The sequence below is a fragment of the Fulmarus glacialis genome, unplaced genomic scaffold, assembly GCF_000690835.1.
Source record: "Fulmarus glacialis isolate BGI_N327 unplaced genomic scaffold, ASM69083v1 scaffold42061, whole genome shotgun sequence".
NCBI lineage: Eukaryota > Metazoa > Chordata > Aves > Procellariiformes > Procellariidae > Fulmarus > Fulmarus glacialis.
This window is the reverse complement of record NW_009195433.1, coordinates 13998-20628: the sequence shown is the minus strand read 5'-3', so window position 1 is coordinate 20628 and position 6631 is coordinate 13998. Positions and strand designations below refer to the sequence as shown.

The window sequence follows — 6631 nt, the reverse complement described above, 5'->3', positions numbered from 1 at the left end:
TGCAGACGTCTTTTCCTGACCCAGATCAGCTCTTGGTTTCTCCTCGTGTCTAGGCTTTCTCAGGTCGCCGGCACTAGTTCTGATTTCACTGAGGATTTCCTTGGAAATTCTCATTTTCAAGCTGTTTGCTCCCTCCCTCAGCCATAACGAACACAAGCAGGTTTTCAGGAGGGTGAGTCTCAAAGGTTAGTTCAGGCACCCCCATTGCTCTGAGCCCTGGAGCGAGCCCTTAGCCCACTGACCGCCGTCTCCTAAACCCCTTGGGGATCACTCTGAAGCCCAGTTTTGCCCCACAACAGCAAAGGCACCACTGGAGACACCCCTGCAGCCCCCCACCCCACAACCCTCCCCGCGGGCAGGCAGGGACTCACCAGGGCCGGAGGAATCCAGTAGCTCCAGTGCAGCCTGTTCATTTCCAAGGAGTTACTCGTATCACACTGACCCATCGCACCCAAACCATCAATTTACTGCCTGAAATACCTCTCCAGGGTCCCCTGGGGAGACAGGTCACCTCTCTGGCCGGGGAGCGGAGGGGAGTGCCGGCTGCCCCAGCTCAATCGCAGCCTCCCACCGCCCAGCTGAGGAGCAATCAGGGGTGATCAGCATCTCCTGTGGGTAACGGCCAGGCTCCATCTCACAGCCTTCTCCAGCTGTGCAGGGCCAGGGCTCCCAGCCTACCTGGCTCTAGCTAAATGCCAGAGCAAAACCCGACCGGCTCTCTCTCGGTGGCACACATGAGACTGCTCATCCTCGTTACTCTGCAAAATGGTGAATGCACCCACCTGGGACCCTCCACAACGGAGCAGGCAGTAACCCGGCCCCAGCTGCTCCGCAAACACAGCTGCCAAAGGAAGGGGAGGGTAAGAGTCCAGGGGAAACAGAATTAAACTCCAGGGTGAAAATCCTGCCTGGGGTGTTGAGCCGTGGTGCGTGATGCTGGGAGGAGATGCACACAGCCATGGGCCACAAAATCCTGTTTCTTATCTGTTTGTGCCTGCTAGATGACAATTTTGTTCATACAGGACTCCGGGTACAAGGACATAACAGGTTTACCCACATTTTTCAGTCACTCGCCTTACCCGAGTTGCTCCTGGGCTCTCACCCTTTCCCCCCAGACAACACAACTGCGTGGCATGATTTATACCAAAACCAGAGCGAGGATATTGCCATCCTCCTCGCTGTAAAGCCCCCTCTTGCTAGAGGGTAGAGGGCATTACCAGAAGGGATCTTTTCAAAGGATAAAGGATAATGTAGTGTATTGTGAAATGTTTTATTCACAAACATTAATAAGGTCTATGAAAAAGCTGGTCTATGGATTGCCCTACTCATTTTTTGTAGCTGTAGATTAAATCTTATGTTGTTATTTATTTCATCAAGGTGCAAGAATCATGTTGCAAGGAGCTAACCATAGAGACAGCACAAGGAAATCTATGCTTAGGTCCCAACTGTTTCTTTAACATCCTGTGAAGAAACACCTTCAAAAGGTAAATAGGGAATATTTGTTCTGCTAGGAAGCCTTGCAGGTTAGGACGTAGCCTCCCTCTCCCTAAAGCAGCATGGTCAATCGGATGCATTTTCTAGTCGAGGGTAAGTTACTTCTATTGGTAAAGGTCATAGCACTTAGCAGAGCTGTAAAAGCCCTTTATAAAGGAGAAACTGAGACCTACAAACACAAAGCAAGCTGCCCAGCGAGGCACAGCAAGGAACCCAGATCTCCCGAGACTGCAGCGCACTGCGGGACAGGGCTTAGCATCAGTGCTGAAGGAAGATCCAAATCCAAGCTTGCACCTTGCTTCTCAGCATTGCTGCTATTTATTTAGCTGAGTTGTTTTCAACTCAGGATTAACAGACACCTCAAGGTCAGTCCCCAGGCTACCTCTGAAAAGCTGGCAAAAGCTAACAGAAAGGATACCCAGCCAACGGGTGCCACAAAGGATCCTTTGTGTGTGCAACTTCTCAGGGATCTTCCAGGGGGACAGGTGTGGGGCTCAGCCATCAAAAGTTTGAAAGTCACCGAGTTAGCTGCTTAACAGCAGACAAACAAGTCGCAGGAGTTTAACACGTACGTGGCTTTCTACCTTTAGCTACAGCTTTATTTTCTCACTCTGCCAGGCAATTCATCACTAGCAAAATTTTGATTAGAGCTGGAGGGAAAAGGAGAATTTACAATCCAAATTTCAGCAGCTGCCAGCATACTCATTCATGTGAACTTTTGAGAACAACATTTCTTTGAAACTCTCTATTTTAAAAAGAAAGCTAAAGAAATTTGCTTGCAGAGAGAAGGCACTGCTGTAAGAAGAGATGCTGTTCCTCATTTTCAGCAATACTTTCACGTAATACCAAAATATTTGGCACAAAGCACCCGATTAAAGAAATGCCATCGCTGATGGCAGATGGTACTTCTCATCCCAATCTGTAGCAGCCTGCTAATGTTAGATGTAATCTGATTGCAAACACAGCGCCTGCATTTTTTCCAGATGAGCAAGCTTTACATAATTTTTCATTGCCCTTATTTTAGTTTGTTAACAAACATCATCATTATGAGCAAACAGCCTGATTATAGCGTCCCCACCCTTCCAACCTTCCAGCACCTGGAAATGTCCTGTTCTATCAGCAAAACCAGCCTTTCCTCTCCCCCCCCATTGTACTACCTGCTTCTAACACCTAGTTTTAAGCTGCTCGTACTATCGAGCCAGGAGGGGGCCTTGAAAGAACCTGACTTAAGGCATGGCACTAAATTACAGCACGACTTTCCCTATGTTAAGAGGCTTGGGAAATATTCCAGGCAGCAGGTTGCTCACCTTTACTTTAGAACAAAATGAATTCCATCACATATCGATTTGCCAGGTACTTTTTCCCCAGTGGGAACTCACCATAGATCCTCCTGTACGTTTACTCAAGTGTAACTCTACGCAGCAAGAGCTATGAAAACAGGATTTTCTTCAAGGAAGCTGCACTTCTATAAAACTCATTGAACAAAGCTGTGCACTGGCCAAATAGTGGCTGCTCGAGTTATGAAAGAGAGTTTGTTTAACAGAAAACAAGTGAATACGTGTCCGACCGCCTTTCTCTTCCCCTTTGCTGGCTGAGGGACAGGATTCAGTGGAAGCCAGACGACTGCTTTGCTAACTAAAATAGTGACAGACTCACTCGAAGTTGAGAACATGCTAACACAGGACATTAATGCTCATTCAGGGCAGACATTTCAGAACTAGCCAGCTTTCCTGGAGCCATATGAAGAGGATTTGTAAAAACTATTCTATTAAAATCACTTTTTTCTACTAATTCTCAGAGTCTCTCTCCCCAGGAAAAATTATAAAACAATGTCACAGATTTGCTTTTGAACAACGCTCCCATTCGCCACCAGATTTGAATAGGCACCATTTGGATGCTTTGAACTCTGTTCTTCAGAGAAGCAAGACAGGCTGGCCTTCTTGTACTTGTCAAATACACAGTGCCTAGCTTTTAACAAGCTTCTAAGAGCAAAACTAAGTATGTTTTTCCTACTCTCTCAAGCACTGACAACCTGCAGGTGCAACTTGTTCCAGCTGCCCAAGTAACTGGAGCTAGAATTTAACAAGTCCCATCATCTCGATTTCAACAGCCGTCCATCCAAGAGCCTCCGACCATCCCCAGGCACTCTGAAACACCCAGCCTCTGGCCTCGGTTCAGCTGAGCCGGGTACACGGCACCTGTAGCAGGGAGGCAGTGGAAGGCACGATCATCATCAAGGAACAGCAACAGGAGAGATGGGTCTAGGTCACAAATTCTGCATTTCTCATGATGGGCACCAGCTACATTCCCTACCCCATGATACATAAAGAAAAAACCATCTACTAAGGCGCTCACTGCATCAGAGGTAGAACAAAGGGTTTGAAATTCCAATCTATTGCGGACTTTCACTACTCATCCCCGCCGATCATCCACATAACATAGGTGATTTATAAAACCTCCACAGCAACTGGGCAGTAGAAATAAAGACAACAGAATAAACGTCATTGTTTTTATTCTGCAAAGCAATATGCATATCTTACAAACACAAAAGTAATCTAGGAGAGAAATGTCATTTCCAAATCAGCTATTAACCATCATGCAACAAGACAAGTGAAATGTAAGAACAAAACAAAAAAGCCATCTTAACCCTACAATCACCTGCAGAGGGTTGAAAACCAAGGCTCAGATTTTCTATGTAATGCCAAAGAAAAATGCAAAAGAAAATGGCAGCTTTCTAAGAACAAGAAAACACGTACAAATAGAATCAAAACTGATTCAAGTCATAGTTAAAAAGAAAAAGAAAACAAAAAAGGAAAGATCAATATGATCCGAACTTTAATATTAAGTTTTTACTCTTCTGTTTGGCTGCATTTAACTTTTGTACATTGCGCCTAGGAACAATCCAATATTCCTCAGTATTACAGCATTTCAACCTGATGGACACCCTTACCCCTCCGCTGCAATACAGGGCTGCAAAGGGATAAACGAAGGCCAAAAAATACAACTCTTAACATTTTCCCTTTTCTGTTTGTGGGTTGCAATCTTATTATTTCTGGTACTTCAATAGAGTGGGTGATAAATTGCAAAGCAGGCTCCTCTAATTACCACACAGCAAAACCAGATTAAAAAAAAATTCTGTTTTCCCCAACAGACCAAATTCCAATTAGAGCATTTGGAGTTTGATTTTCAATTTGCTGAAACAGAAAGGACTCGGCTTTGCTTTTTTAAAGGAGTTGCATCATGCTGGGTGTTTTCTAGATATTTCCAGAATTTGCAACACCACCCCAGTCCATTTCCTGTTCCTGCCTTTGGTCCCCAGTTCAAGCCACCCTCGTAGGCAACTCTAGAAATCAGTATTAATGCAGAAGGCTGGGTATGCGTGAATTAGGAACAGCTCGGACAGTTTTCATGAGAAGCCATCTACCTGTTTTGACTTCGCTGATTGATTTCAGCGAAGCAGCATTAGCCCATAGCAGCATCAGGAGAAAACTGGAAGCTTCATTTATCCCTAGACTTCAAACTAGGCCATCTCTAAAGCTTTGCCTTAACATCCCTGGAGAAAAACGCATGTTAGTTAACACCACTTAAGTAACTGAAATTCTATAAAGGAAACATTCTGAAGAAAAGTGTGACTATTTTGCTTCAAACACTCTGACGACTCACGAACTTACTTAAGTCCCATAATACAGGCCTACAGACCAGTATGGTACCATTCAATAGTGTCTATAGGTAATAAACTAAGAATCTTATGTCAGCATAATTGAGACTGAGATTTTGACTTGGGTTTCTTCTTTTCTGTAGTTTAGAGTGAAAGGAGGAGGAAAGAAAGCTTATGTGTATGCATGCAGACCTACAGTTATACTACCTGACAAGAAAGCTGAAAGACAAGATGAAAGGTCAGTTAAGGCAACCAGTGAGATTTTAAAAGCAGTGGTGGAAATGTCTGCAGGAAAACCCTGACTCCTGAAAATTAAGGAGGCTACTCAATAAGAAGCCAAAAAGAAACAGCAAAAGCCAGAATGGGGAAAGGAGAAATGCACCAAATAAACCCTCTGATTTAAGAATGGACACAGAGAACAGTGTGTGTTTTACTGTGTGGTTTCTTTGACCTTAATCACAACAGCCCTAGTTCTCTCTTTGTCATTTTCCCCTGAGTGGACAGCATTAAATGGAAATCGCACAAAGCTAATCAAAGTGTCATTTTCAGCTGCCCTTCAGAGATGGATGGAGCATCCCAAAGTGAAGCTCTATAACAGACTATGGGCTTTCTTTTCCTTTCATTATTTGCACTTGCCCAAGGCTGTGCAGAGCCCCAACAGACTGTTAATATATCTTTTTATTAAGTTTCACTTTCTAGAAAAAAAAAGTTTACAGAAAGCTGCTCTGCAGCAGAGACGCACAGTCCTGGTTTGAGGGCTGCAGATGGGAGGCCAGGTGGAAAGCTTTCCAGATAGTCTCTATGCTGACTGATTCTCTGGCATTCAGCAAGCCAAATGAGGGGGAAAAAAAAAAAAAAAAGAAAAAAAAAATCAAACTTAGCACTTTTCAATAAGAAACATTTTAAAATGGGACTTCACTTCTTAATTTTTTTACTATGAATAAAAGCACAAGTTTGTCCTAAATACAGCACTATTAAAATGTGAATATGTATTTCTTTTTTCAAAAAAAACCTAACATGTTGATATCTTTTCTTGCAAGCAAGGAGCAAATGGAAGAAAGTATTAGGCCACACAAATACACATTTAATTCATGTAGTAGATTGGTGGCTTTGGAAATGCAGTATTATATCAAAGGTGCATACTGTTTCAAACACACTGTACATATCATCGGGCAAAAAACAAAGATCTGTTGGTTTGTTTGAGACACTTGCAAAGGCATCTTAACCTGCCCAGGTGCAGCTAGACAAAAATATCTTGCTCTGACTATATGTAGCCATATCACTAAACATATCTACACAAACATTCGGCTATGTCCACAGGTAAAGACTGAAAGTTTCCGGCCGCACTACAATGCGGAACAAGTGCATCATCTGACCTATTCTGAATATACTTTTATAAATATGTACAAATCAATTACAGGCACTTGAAATGTCTTTGGTTGGAATAAACCAACATTGCAAGATAATGTCAGAGTGTTA

At 43.5% G+C, this 6631-nt stretch overlaps 1 protein-coding gene across 1 annotated transcript in view; it reads right to left on the bottom strand.

Annotated features, from left to right (window-relative positions):
* Positions 1-6107: 6107 nt before the first annotated feature.
* The window catches only part of TMEM248 (transmembrane protein 248), a 5515-nt gene continuing 4991 nt past the window's right edge, over positions 6108-6631 (bottom strand). Inside the window, exon 6 of the mRNA XM_009588088.1 lies at positions 6108-6631. This exon is cut by the window's right edge and continues 89 nt beyond it. The gene's annotated coding sequence lies outside the window, so the exon portion shown is untranslated.